This window comes from Alligator mississippiensis, chromosome 5 (genome assembly GCF_030867095.1).
Source record: "Alligator mississippiensis isolate rAllMis1 chromosome 5, rAllMis1, whole genome shotgun sequence".
Taxonomy (NCBI): Eukaryota; Metazoa; Chordata; order Crocodylia; family Alligatoridae; genus Alligator; species Alligator mississippiensis.
Genome location: NC_081828.1, coordinates 192,100,986 through 192,114,881, shown reverse-complemented (window position 1 = coordinate 192,114,881; position 13,896 = coordinate 192,100,986). Strand labels below are relative to the sequence as shown.

The window sequence follows — 13,896 nt, the reverse complement described above, 5'->3', positions numbered from 1 at the left end:
CACTGGTCTTGGGATACAAATAACAACCCAGTCTTTTACACACACTCTCCACCCCCACAGGAGAGGCAGCAAAGTTCTGACTCACTCACATGTGTAAGCCTCTTCAGGGTCTTGTACTCTATAGTATAGCAGTTACAGATCCTCCCTGGATCAGTCTCTTACCAATCATCCTTCCTGCCGGGTGGGTGGAGCCAACCTTCTTTGGCCAGAACCTGGCTCCTCCCCCTCAGCACTGTGCAGCTTACTGCTGGGCTCCTGCACCCCGGGGAGGGGTTTATGTCCCATTCCACAGCTCGGTGAAAACTTGCGATTTTGTGATCCCCACCTGCAATATGTTTCTCCAGAGCTTAGCATTCAGTGGGGTGCTCTCCTCTGCATGGGATGGGTGTCTTTCCCCACCTCACCCTCACAGACAGGCTGCGAGCACCCGGGGAAGGCTCTGGGACTACAATTCCCTCCCCTATAACAAACAAAGGATATCCAGACTTGACAGGCGTCATCTTGCTGTCTCCCAAAACCTGCTGGCCCTCAGAGCAGCGCCTCAGTCTCTGCTGTCCCACTCTTGCTCTGGCCTCATCCTGCTGATATCAGGCTCTTCTGGGGCTCATTTGACCTCCCCACTGGGTCAGCTCACCCCAGTTCTTCAATGCCTACATGCTTCTCCCCCCTTTGGCTGTAGCACACACCTTCTTTTATCCCCTCAGGGGTCTATACCCCCAGATAGCAGTTCATCCAGTCAGGAGTTTGGAGTGAGTTCTTCAACAACCTTGAGTCACATCCATGGATCATGGCTAGCTCAATCATGTCGGGACCCAGGGCAGCCAGCCAGCAGCTCTCCCTGACTCCCACCCGGGCAGATAAGGGTCCGGGGCCTTAGAAGGCCTTCAGGCGGGTACTTGTGATGCTTGGAGTGGAATTAATTAGGCGGACGCTTATCGGTTGCAAAGCAAGATTATTTACTCACGCCGTCAAGGTGGTGAATAGTGGAGGTCAGAGATACTTGGTTAGTTACAGCTTAAGGTTCGAAGGTCGGTCTGCATAAAAGTTCTTTGGTCGGGCAGATAAACGGAGAAAACAGTCGGGCCGGCAGGTCGTTGATTTACGTCTGATAAGGTCGAGACGGGGGAGACTGACAAGCGATCAATTTGTCAGTTATTCTCACGCATACGTTCAGAGGTTTTTCAGGTGTGTGCACGGAGGTCTTCCATTCTTCACGGAAGTGAAGACAGGTTTTATTTGTGTAATAGCCAATTGCTTTTCGCCACGTCATAAATTTAATTAGAATCGCCAATTATCTAGCGGTCTTCGCTAGGGTGTTATCATAGGGTTACTCCCTGTTTCTTCTGACCAGTTATAATGATTTATGTACAGCACAGAAGGCTAAGTTCTATTTCATGTTAGTGTCGCAGTTATAAATTTCTTTTTGACATGCGCAGAAAAAAAGCGGTTACTATCATTATTGTTAACCCTTAGTTAACCTAGTGCAGAAAAAAACTGTTTTGAATGGTTTTACTTGTTTGTGACATGGACACTACTTAATTTGGTTGTGAAATGCCCCCTTGCCCATGGCACAGCAAGTCACATCATGTTTACATACAGACCATTTTGTTCATCATTGTTAGTGTTTGGCAAGCGGGTGTATACAAAAGCAAAAAGCGTGGTTAACTTCGTTTTGAGATACGGTAAAATCCAACAACTAAAACACACAAATATAACAATGGCTATTATGATCCATGGTAAACACAAGATAATCAAAGACGCCGACACTTGAATTAACTTAAACGCAGTAAACTGTTATTCTTGATTGTATGCAATCTTTTCTAATTCGACTTTTTAAGGTAACTGAGAGTGAGGTATCAGATTAATGCCCCCTATATGGAGGGTTTCTATAATTGTGGCTTATTATATTTGAGTTAAATTGTAGCTCTGAAAACACCAATTTTCCGTACCGTCATTAGCGGCCTTTCTTCATTTCTTCTACTGTTATCTCTCGTCTCAAATCGTTCCTTTTCCTCTTCTTTGAATGTACAGGTTCCTTTAGAACCTTGACTACTTGCTTCCTTCCATCATCATCTCCCTCATCTCTTTCCTCACGTTCCCTCAATTAATGCTTCTGTCCACACCCGACCTTTCTGCGACATCCCCCAAACCTTCAGACTATCAATGCTGTTCTTTCTCAATAATTCAGAGCTTTTCACTCAAAACATTATGACTTGGCTTCACTGCGTAAAGTCTCGAACAGGCTTTAAAACAAAACAAAACAAGTATGTACAAGATCATTAATAGGAAAAAGAAAAACCATAAAATGAGTCGTTAGTTATGTTTTTGGCCTAAAATGACAGAAGGTTCAGGACCGAGTTGGAGGTTTTGAAGTCAGCTCCGTTCGCCGAGGAACCTGTTGGTAACAGCAGGAATAGAGCGACGACCCTGCTTGCGACATATGATCAGGCGGTCATTGTGTCGTCGACTCAGGTGTGCTGCAGGTTGGTGCTTGGTGATTCTTGCGATCGGGCAGTCACAGATTGCTTCTTTGTCACCGCTGGGCCTGTAAGGGGACAAAACAAACAGACAGACAAACAAACAAAGAAAACTAAAAAACAATAAAATTGTCTTTTGTATATCTACGAGCATAATGTTGTAGTGGTTGGAATAGTTCATCAATGCCCCCTTCGAGTAGTTGCTTGTTGGGGCAGGCTGTGGTGTTATCCGGAGTGCGCTGTTAGGCATGTTGGACCATTCACCCAAATCAAAAGTTCAGGCTGAATGGTCCAACCGTGCTGAACTTCCCTTGTTGCAACAGGTCAACGCATAAGCCCAACTGGACAGAGACCTGGCTGTAAGAGAACCTGATCCCAACGTTTTGCTAACTTAACTATTGCCCGGTTCATTGGCCAAAAATGTGTACGACAATCCTGTTTTCATTGCAACTAAGCGATGACAGAAGTACAGTATTTTCTTAGACTGTTGATCATCTTTTCTGCCTACTTGTGCTTACATATTTAGGTATGTTTTAAAAAGTACTTTGAAATTATAATAAATGTTTGTAAACTGTTATCGGTTCATTGGATTCAAGAATAACCCAGCTAAATCATATAAGGCCAGTCAATCTAGGCATCTCACTCTGAGGACATACCTATCTGAGAACTCACTGGAAAGCAGTAAGGGTATGCGGTACCTTCTAGGTCAGCTGCAAAAAAAGGCCTCATCCACATCTCTTACAATACACAAGCTCTTGTGGCAGTATATGGTATTTGATTTTTGCCATTGTTGCTCCTTAAGCCTGGTATGTCATTCTTCCAGATGAGCACTGGGTTCTTGCTCAGAGGTGTCAACGCTGTTGATCCTCATATTCCATTGCTCTTTCTCTACAACCAGCAGTTAGCAACAGATACTTGCTATCTTCCTTTGAACAAGGTAGGACATGTTCAAGAACACAACCTTGCACCTAATGACCTGTATTATTGTGTTGCAGAAAGAACTTGATATTGTCAGGGTCATTCAGATCATACGAAGAGCTGACTGCTAGACAGATCATTGCATTTGTCCAACACTGAAAATTCAGCCAGAAAGTTGTCTCAATGTATGTAAGCCTCCATAACGGCTGAGTGTGGATCAACTGAAATATGAACAGCCTCATAGAGTTATGCAGATATTAACTTCTGTTGTTCCGTAAGGTCCTTGCATGCACTTTAAGGCTATTGTTGCAGTGTGGAGTTACATCCACCAGTATGCTACGTATTGTATCATTGAACAAGCTCTTGGCTTTGTGACCTGGTGCTGTGGGATTGTTTGAACAAAAAATATTAATAAGAAAGGATGATTCATTAAAAACTTCACAATCTTGATTTCCTTGTTTGTCGTAGGGGTTGCTGAGAAAGTTGTCATTAAGTTCATGTCCAATTGAAATGAAGGACAACTGTTGGCATACCAAAGCAGATGAACTGTGCGTAAAAAGACTCCGCTGTAATGTCAGGTACCTTTAAAATGTTATGTTGAGAGAAACCTCTGAACTGAGGGGAAAAATAAACTTTTGGTGTCCTTTCAGCAACCTAGATGCAAGTCAGTCCATGTCATCACATACCAGATCTAGATGGATAGTCAGCAGAAACCTGAAAGCATGTTTTCACCAGAAAACTGTCTGTCTCCTAATAATAGCTCATTCTGTTAACAACTGGTAAAGTTGGGAAAGATTCCAACAAGTATAAATGCAAGACAGCTTCTTGGTCATCTTCCAGTAACATTCTAGTCTAATTTTTCCTTTTCTTTAGTACTCTTGCCTTTTTTCTCCTGAAATCCACTATCCTAATCTTGTTTTGTTGTTATAATAAAGGAACAAGTTAAATAAAATAGGTGCATGATGTAGCCAATGAGCATAAGTTATTTTTTCTCTCTCTCAGTCACTCTGCAAGTCAGCCTTCATTTAGCTCTCTGTCTCCATCTCGGTGTCTATCTGAAAGTACCTGAAGTATGAGTTAATTCCAAGCAATTTTGGGATAGATAAATGTGGTAATGAATTCATGCTTCTATGACCAGTTAATTTTGTTGCCTATTTGTCTTCAGTGCTATGGCAGTTTATATTAGATGAGACTCTAGCCCAGTTGGTTGCAGTATAAAAGACTATACAATATAAAAAAATGATAGGATTCGAATATGATAAAAGCCTTAGTCTCTCTGTCTGTCTCTGTTTGTCTGCCCATAATGCTCTATTTGCACTCTGATTGGTTGTCTTGGCAGCCAATCAGAATGCTGACTGAAACAACCAATCAAAGTGCTCCAAGAGCATTCTGGATAGGTGGCAGTGGTGTGGCAGAGCCTCCACCATGATGGCAGGGACAGAGCAGGGGGGGTGAGGCCAGCAGCACTGGCCTGGCCCCCTGCTCCCCTTCCCCAGCTCTGCTCCCTGAAGGCAGCAGTGGCATGGGGTGCTGGTCGAGGGGGATGGAGGGGATGATGAGGCAAGCTTCTTCGCCCCCCCCCTTCCCCCCCCCCCCGGGAGGTGGTAACATTGTGGAGTTGTGGTTGACAGCGCTCTGTCCCCACCTGCCCCCCATCCCCGCATCATTCATGATGGGCAATTGGCTAGTACGTCTGTGCGAAATGGCTGTGTTTCGAATTCAGCTGTTTTGGAGGACAGTGATTCATTTCATTGTTTCAGATCACAGTCCTGTTTCATTTTGGCCAAATCTGTTTCCGAGATTTGGCTCTACTGAATCTCCTCTGAATCTGTTTTGAACGGGCTGCAAAGGAAGCTTCATACAGCCCTACCCAGCCGGGTGGGGCTTGGGGCCAAGGGCTGCAGGACCCCAGTGGGGCGCAGGACGGGGCCATGGGTGACTCCTCTGGGGGAGGGGGAGGGCCGCTGCCCTCCGTGCAGGCAAGGAGACCCCCATGTGGATCTCTTATCCCTGTCATGCCAAGTTATGGGGCAGGGAAGCAGCACAGAGCGGCAAGCAAGCCTGCTGGCAACATGGCAGGGACCAGCATTGCCCTGCTGTGTGACCTGGCTCCACAGGGAGCAGAGATCTGCGCTGGGGTCTCCTCACCACCTCTGCCTGCCCTGTGCAGCTTTGGATCTCTGTTCCCTGTGGAGCCAGGTCATGCAACAAGGACCAGCATTGCCCTGCCATGTGATCTGGTTCTGTAGGGAGCAGAGATCCGCACTGGTGTCTCCGCTGCTGCTGTCTGCCCCATGCAGCCCCAGATCTCTGCTCCCTGCAGAGCCAGGTTGCATGGCAGGGACCAGTACTGCCCTGCCGCATGACCTGGCTCTGCAGGGAGCAGAGATCTGTGCCGGGGTCTCCTCACCACCGCTGCTGCTTGCCCCGTGCCGGGGCAGTGTGGGGTGGGCAGTGGCGGTGAGGAGACCCCTGCTGCAGATCTCTGCTCCCTGTAGAGTGAAATTGCGCAGCAAGGCAGCAGTGTACAGCTGTTTCCCTGCAAGCCTGGCTCTGAAACTCAGAAATGTTTTGGAACATTTCCAAAACATTTTGGATGTCTCATTTAATTTTGGAGATGTTTCTGAGCCTTCCGTTTCGATTCGGATTCAGTGTTTCAGGCACCAAAATGGCCTGAAAAGCCTCTGAAACTAAATGGCTGGTGAAATTTCGCACAGCCTTATTGGCTAGTATTTTTAGAATAGTAACTGAATAGCAAATAGAATGTTATTACATTCTTATATCTTTCAAGTTAGACTTTCATAAAGTTGGTTGTGAAAAGTTTCAGAATGAAAACTTGGTAGTGTAAGAAGTGATGTTGTGGCCATGATGGTCCAGTAATTACACAAAAGGCAAAGATTTCTTAACGTGATCCCTTTTATTGGACCAGCTGTGTAGTTGGGACAGAGTTAGTCAAGCTTTCAAATGCAAAACATTCTTAGGCTACAAGACAAAGAATGTCTTGCATTTGAAAGCTTGTCTAACTCTATCCCAGTTAGTCTACACAGTTGGTCCAATAAAAGAGGTCATCCTAAGGAATCCTTACCTCTCTCAAAAATGTAAACTTGGAAGTTTTCCTTTTAAAATGTTAAACCTAAGTAGATACATGTTTTTCAAACTGTTATAAAGAGGGTCTTTCTAAGGAGATGTTACGAATTGAGAGAGAACAAGATTAAGAGAAAATCCTGAAGTCTTCTGACAGACTGAAATAATTAAAGTAGTATTTTGTGAGATTCCAAAGCATTGTATACACACACACAAAATATTTTTGACATGTTCATGTGCCCACTGGACATTTTTCTTCTTACCAGATTAAAATTTTAGCAACCCTGGTATGTTAACAATTAATATCCTATTCCAAATGTACTGTATTTTATAGCTGTTATTGAGAATCAAATATACTGTACTTCTGGCAAGAACCTTGGGCCAGCTCTTCAGAGTGGTGAAAACCTGCTGTCAGTTGGAATTGCAAGTGCTCCTTCTCTTGCAGGATTGAGCCCAAAGTTCTCTTGCCGTTTTTCTCAGGATGTAACTTGACCAGAGGCGTTCACTCTTGTCTGTTCCAATAATCAAGTTCTTTGGCCAGTAGAACCAGAAAAGCTTATTGTTATTAGTTATGAAAGAATGCACTTCTCCTCTTGCAGGCAGATACTATATTTGTTGGGAGCAGCTGTGTTCACCAAAGGGGAGGAAGTAGAAGTGAGAGTTAGGAAATGAAAACCAATTAAAAAAAAAAGTGATTTTTTGTTTTTGTTTTCCAAGTTCAACTTTGAAAATAATTGTTACGAGTGTTAGGGATAATATTATAAATCATTGGATGGAAATCTGTTAAGGCTGTGGGCCAGACTTACCCAGTGTGGATCACAGGCAGGTGGGTGGGAGGGCAATTGCTAGGTCCTGCTGCGTCTGCTTTTCCCTGTGCCTGCTGAGGAAGAGCGGTGGCAGTGGTGCCACACTAAAGGGAAAGTGGTGGTGGTAGGTGCTTTTCCCTGTGGTGATGCAGGGAAAAATGGTGACAGCAAGTGCTTTTGCCATGCTAGTGCAGGGAAGCAAGTCAGTGGACACAGGAAGAAGTGATGGTTGTGGGCCCTTTTCCTAAGCCCCCTTGCCGCCGCTTTCCTCTGCACTCACACAGGGAAAGTGCCTGGTACTGGGGCACCAAAGTCCACTGAAACCCCACGTCTGCAGACTGGATCAAAAGGCACCATTGTCCGGATCCAGCCCATGGGCCGTAGGTTGCCAACCCATTACAAATAACTTTTTATCCACCTGTAATGACCTCACCTCATCTTGATGTTGTGAAAGACTCCCCTTCCAGCCTCCTCTCTCTTTGGGGGTTGTCTGTTTCCCTTCTCTCTCATGTCTGTCAACCCAGTTGCTAGACAGCCAACTTGCTGCCTATAGGAGGAACCTGAGGTAAGAGGGGTGATTTTGCCCATTTATTGTTTTGAGCTCTTACCTCACATCATAGGGGCAGGGGGGCTTAAGCCCATGTCACTCCATTAGGTAACTGTGATGTTTTTCAAACTGATTGGCCAGCATCAAATGACACCTGTCCCTGACTGTGTCCAGGTGGTGAGGTCAGTAGGACTATTTAAGAGGGCCCTTTCAGGAAGAAGGGCAGAGGCAGACGTTTTAAAATACACACACACAAGCTTGGATTTCCACAGCTCTCTCTCATTCACTGGATGCAGAAGTGAGTAACTTACCAGAAACTTAACTAGGATCTTAGTTGATTGTAACCAAGTCGCAGAGCAAAAGGCTGACAAGCCACTCAGACTTGCTCAAGGTTGGGTTTCTTTCTGTTTTAGCACGTCTCGCTGTGTGTGCTTAAGAGGGAAGGGACCTGCTAAGGTGGATTCAGCTATTTTACTTTTCTCCTACATGGGAGGCTGCTGGTGAATGCTTTAGGCTAATAAGAGTACACCAAGATCCCGAGGTCTACAGAGACTGTGTATCCCGGGTGGAACAGGGCACAGACAAAGACCTGAGTCCAGGTGGTGGTGGCGGTACCTCAGGCTTGTGGGTGTACTCTAGGGAGGGGGTGGGTCAGACATGGGCACCCCCGGAGGAGACACTCGGAGCTTGGTTTTTGGCTGGGCGCAGCGAGGTGGGCGGCTCAGGGCAAGAGCATTCCCTACTGGCCCTCCACAGATGTTATCTGGGAATGTTGTTTTTGGTAGGATTGGAGCAATTGCATAGCCACGATGTCCAGGAAAAGTACAAGAGACAACGGTTTTTTTGTGGTATCTTTTATTGTACCAGTTGGGTACTTGTGGAGGATGTAGGGCAGGCTTTTAGGCACAAAGTGCCATTCTTCCCATCTCAGATACAAGTTCTTTTTGTCATTTGAAACTAATTTACTGTGCCATAGGATTTCTATGCTAATTTTACCTGAAACTCATGTCATGATGTACATAAAATAGTAAAGGGAATATCTTAGAAAATGGTCTTTCAGTTTCATTTTTTATTTCAGTGCAGGTGTACTATATTTTCAGCACTTTCTAGTAAATTTTAAACATTGCTATAGTATTGAATGCTACTTACCACATTCTGTTTTGATTAAATTTATTTTTAACGTAACATATGGTATCTGAGGTGGGAGTCAATGGAAGGGAAAAATAGTGTAATTGAGGAAACAATGATTTTGGTTATGGAATGAATTAAAAAAGAAGAAAATGGGAAAAGAAATTAATGATAGACACTGTGGGTGCAGCCAGATGAATGCGCACATGCTGCACATGCAGGCATTCCCCGATTCCCCGAACTGCTAATTGGCAGCACTTTGGGGGGGGGGGGGGGGAGGCTGACACTGGGAGATAGACCTACACTAGAAAAAAGTTGGGCAGCACACGTGGTGGCAGCCTGAAACCAGGTGCCACCTGAAACAAGAGCCTGGCTGACCAGAACCACAGTCCAGCTGCTGGCCAGGCTCCATGCTGTCAGATCGCCATTTCTGGAGCCCTGGGCGGCCCCCAGGACCCCAGGTAAGGCTGCTGGGGCCAGCCTAGGTGCTAGCCGCAGCCTTCCCTACCTAACCTGGGGCAATGTGCTGTACTCCAGAGTGCATGGGTGTTCCTTGGGAACAAGCAGCACCGGCATATATTGTGCCGCTGCTGTTTGTCCCCAGGAAAATGCATGTGCCTACACATCTTAGTCCTCCTTGTGAAGGAAGAAAATAGCACTGGGAGAAATTAAGGTTTTTAAGTAGAGCTTGGAGTAAGATTTTATCTGTAGACATGAAGAATTAGAAGAAATACTGCTAAGAGACTGAGATTATGGAAGATGACAATTAGCTATATGTTTTGTTTAAATTGATCAGAACAAAAGAGTTAATAAAGCTAATACTGTGATTATTATAGTAGATTTCAGTTAGTAATATGTTGAAATAAAGCGAGCAGTTCACCCTTTGCAGAGGTGTTTTCAGCTATCTGCAGAATCGGGAAGAAAACAATGCATTAAGGTTGTCTTTGTAACAATAAGAGAAAGAAATGTAAAATTTAAATGAAAGTTTAGATTCTGTTACACAATTCAGTGGCAGAAATGAGATGCCACTGTACCAGAATAGCAGCCAAACCAGGACTCCACTTAATGCTGTTCAAAATAATACTACTTGAAAAATGTTAGCAAGGAAAATGAAGTGACAATCTATGGAAATATAAAGAAAAATGATATGGTTCTTTGACATTCTAATTGTCACTAATAAGCATGGCAGGAGCTTTGGTGCTCTCATCATGTCACTTTTTAATTTGTTAGGATAGTTCAGTTTTTCAAATACATGTTCATATACGTGCTTTAGCGTGAGAAAATAGAAAGTCACAAAAAGAAAAACCCACTACAGGACTTCCTCCCCTGCCCCACCTTTTTACATAATGATATAAAACAATGGTTTTTCATCATTCTCTAAAAGCCCCTGAGCCCTGTCTCTTGCATAAAGTTGTTATTTTTTTGTAAATAAGAATGATTGAGGTTTCATTCATTCTGCAATCTATAATTCTGTGGACTTGGTATAGTATTTTTTGTACAACCAAAAAGATGTTTTAAACGGGGGGCTTTAAACTAGGCTCATTGGGGGGAGGGGAAGATGAGGGCAGGGGAAGCCGTGGACCACCAAACCATGTGGCAGCCACAAGGACAGCCCAGCCTGAAGAAGGAGAACATCAGAAACCTGCAATCCATGGGGCAGCCAGCAATACAGCACAGGTAAGCAATAAGCAGGTAAGCAATCAGGGGTCCTTTGGGAATCGGAGCTGGGGGGTAAAAAAGGCACCAGTCACAGGGCTCAAGTGCCTATATACTAATGCTAGGAGCATGGGGAACAAGCAGGATGAACTAGCGCTCCTGCTTGCAGAAAACACCTACGACTTAGTGGGGCTATCTGAAACCTGGTGGGATTCTTCCCACAACTGGGCAGTACATATTGAGGGTTATAGGCTGTACAGAAAGAACAGGGTGGAGTAGAAAGGGGGAAGGGTTGCGCTCTATGTCAATGAGCAATATACTTTGACCCTCATCAAGACGGAATCGAAGGAGGAGAAAGTGGAAGGATTGTGGGTTAGGTTACATGGGGGGCAAGGAGAAAGGGATTTGGTGGTAGGGGTCTGCTACAGACCCCCACACCAAGGGGAAGAACTAGATTCGGGGATCCTGAGGCAGCTCTCAGAGACCATAAAAACTAAGGAGGCGGTAGTCATGGGGGACCTAAACTACCCAGACATCTGCTGGGAGACACAGCAAAGTCCCACCGTTCACGCACATTCCTATTCTGTGTACAGGACCTCCACCTGACACAGGAGGTACACGGTTCCACTAGGGGGAATGCCTTACTGGATCTGGTATTGGCAATGGGGGATGACATGGTAGGGGACCTACAGATTGGTAGTCACTAGAGGACAGTGATCACCTAATAATAGAATTCATCGTAAAACGTCGAGTGGGTAAGGTAACTAGTAGGGTGAAAGTGCTAGACTTTAGGAAAGCTGATTTCAAGGAGCTCAGGAGATTAGTCAAGGACGCACTGCAGAGTAGGAGTTTTGAAGAGATGGGATCCCAGGAAGGGTGGCTGTGCCTTAAGGAAATGATCCTTCGGGCACAGAGGGAGACGATCCCGATGTGGGGAAAAAGAGGGAAAGGGGCCAGGAGAATTCCGTGGCTGACCAGAGAAATCCAGGGCAGCCTGCGGACTAAAAGGGGAGCATATAAAAAGTGGAAACGGGGAGAGATTACCAAAGAGGAGTATACCTCCTCTGCTCGCATGTGTAGGGAGGCAGTTAGACGGGCCAAAGCTACCATGGAGCTGGGATGGCATCCCAAGGATAACAAAAAATTGTTTTTTAGATATATAGGGAGCAAAAGGAAGGCCCAAGGTGGAATAAGACCCCTACTAAATGGGCATAAGCAATTGGTGACGGACAGGGGGGACAAGGCTGAACTCCTCAATGAGTTCTTTGCCTCTGTGTTCCTAAGCGAGGGGCAGGACAAGGCTCTAACTGGGATTGTAGAGAGGCAGCAGCAGGATGCCAGACTACCATGCGTAGACCCTGAGATGGTGCAGAGTCACTTGGAGGAACTGGATGCCTTTAAGTTGGCAGGCCCAGATGAGCTCCATCTGAGGGTACGGAAGGCACTGGCTGACGTCATTGTACAACCACTGGCGATAATATTTGAGCAGTCGTGGCGCACGGGCCAGGTCCCAGAAAAGGGCCAATGTGGTCCCCATTTTCAAGAAGGGGAGGAAGGAGGACCCGGGCAACTATAGGCCAGTCAGTCTCACCTCCATCCTAGGCAAAGTCTTTGAAAAATTTATCAAGGCTCACATTTGCGAGAGCCCGGCAGGACAAATTATGTTGAGGGGAAACCAGCATGGGTTTGTAGCAGGTAGATCATGCTCTCTAATCTAGTCTCTTTTTATGACCAGGTTACAAAACGCCTGGAAGCAGGAGTAGGGGTTGATGTCGTATACTTAGACTTCAGGAAGGCCTTCGATACGGTATCCCACCCCATACTGGTAAACAAGTTAAGAGGCTGTGACTTGGATGACTACACGGTCCGGTGGGTGGCGAATTGGCTAGAGTGGATTGGCTAGGTAGTGGATGGGTCGGTATCGACCTGGAAGGGTGTGGGCAGTGGGGTCCTGCAGGGCTCGGTCCTTGGACCGATACTCTTCAATATCTTCATCAGCGACTTGGATGAGGAAGTGAAATGTACTCTGTCCAAGTCTGCAGATGACACAAAACTGGGGAGAAGTGGACACGTCGGAGGGCAGGGAACAGCTGCAAGCAGACCTGGACAGGTTAGACAAGTGGGCAGAAAACAACAGCATGCAATTCAACAAGGAGAAATGCAAAGTGCTGCACCTGGGGAGGAAAAATGTCCAGCACACCTACTGCCTAGTAAATGACCTGTTTGGTGGCATGGAAGTGGAAAGGGATCTTGGAGTCCTAGTGGACTCCAAGATGAACATGAGTCGTCAGTGTGACAAAGTCATCAGAAAAGCTAACGGCACTTTATCATGCATCAGCAGATGCATGACGAACAGAACCATGGAGGTGATACTTCCCCTCTGTAGGGCGTTGGTCAGACCTCATTTGGAATACTGCGTGCAGTTTTGTGCGCCGCACTTCAAGAGGGATGTGGATAACCTGGAGAGGGTCCAGAGAAGGGCCACTCGTATGGTTAAGGGGTTGCAGGCCAAGCCCTATGAGGAGAGACTGGGGCACCTGGACCTCTTCAGCCTCTGCAAGAGAAGGTTGAGAGGCGACCTTGTGGCTGCCTATAAGTTCATCATGGGGGCACAGAAGGGAATTGGTGAGGTTTTATTCACCAAGACGCCCCCCGGGGGTTACAAAAATAATGGCCACAAGCTAGCAGAGAGCAGATTTAGACTAGACATTAGGAAGAACTTCTTCACAGTTTGAGTGGCCAAGTTCTGGAACGGGCTCCCAAGGGAGGTGATGCTCTCCCCTACTCTGGGGGTTTTCAAGAGGAGGTTAGATGAGCATCTAGCTGGGGTCATCTGAACCCAGCACTCTTTCCTGCCTACGCAGGGGGTCGGACTCGATGATCTATTGAGGTCCCTTCCGACCCTAGCATCTATGAATCTATGATGTAGTTGCTAAACATGCACCCTCTGCATTCGCTAGGCTATCCTGTAAGTTTTCATTGTCAACCAAGTAGCATTGAAAGTAGTATATAATCAGAGACGTAGGCACAATTCCATTCTAGCAAATAAATGTAGGCATGCTAGAGAAAGAAGTGGAGGGATCACATTTGAGTGAAACGTGTAAAATTCCTGTCCAGGATTCTCAGAATAGCAGTCAGTGCATGAGATGCTTAAAGTTAAGGGAATATGTCATTAGTATTCCAGCTCAATGATGAAATGACTGAAAATTTGAAAATAGTCTAGAGTAACATAATACCTGTTTAAGATTGAGGTGATTCTGCAGTATGAGAAGTGAGTTAT

General features: G+C 45.8%; 1 protein-coding gene across 6 annotated transcripts in view; it reads left to right on the top strand.

Moving 5' to 3' along the window:
- The window catches only part of ZNF438 (zinc finger protein 438), a 145,979-nt gene that overhangs the window by 50,247 nt on the left and 81,836 nt on the right, over positions 1–13,896 (top strand). The window contains exon 2 of one of the 6 annotated variants that reach the window (XM_019498331.2): positions 3,864–3,973. The exons of the other annotated variants lie outside the window; for them this stretch is intronic. The gene's annotated coding sequence lies outside the window, so the exon portion shown is untranslated. The remainder of the gene's footprint in view (positions 1–3,863; positions 3,974–13,896) is intronic. 6 annotated transcript variants of the gene reach the window in all.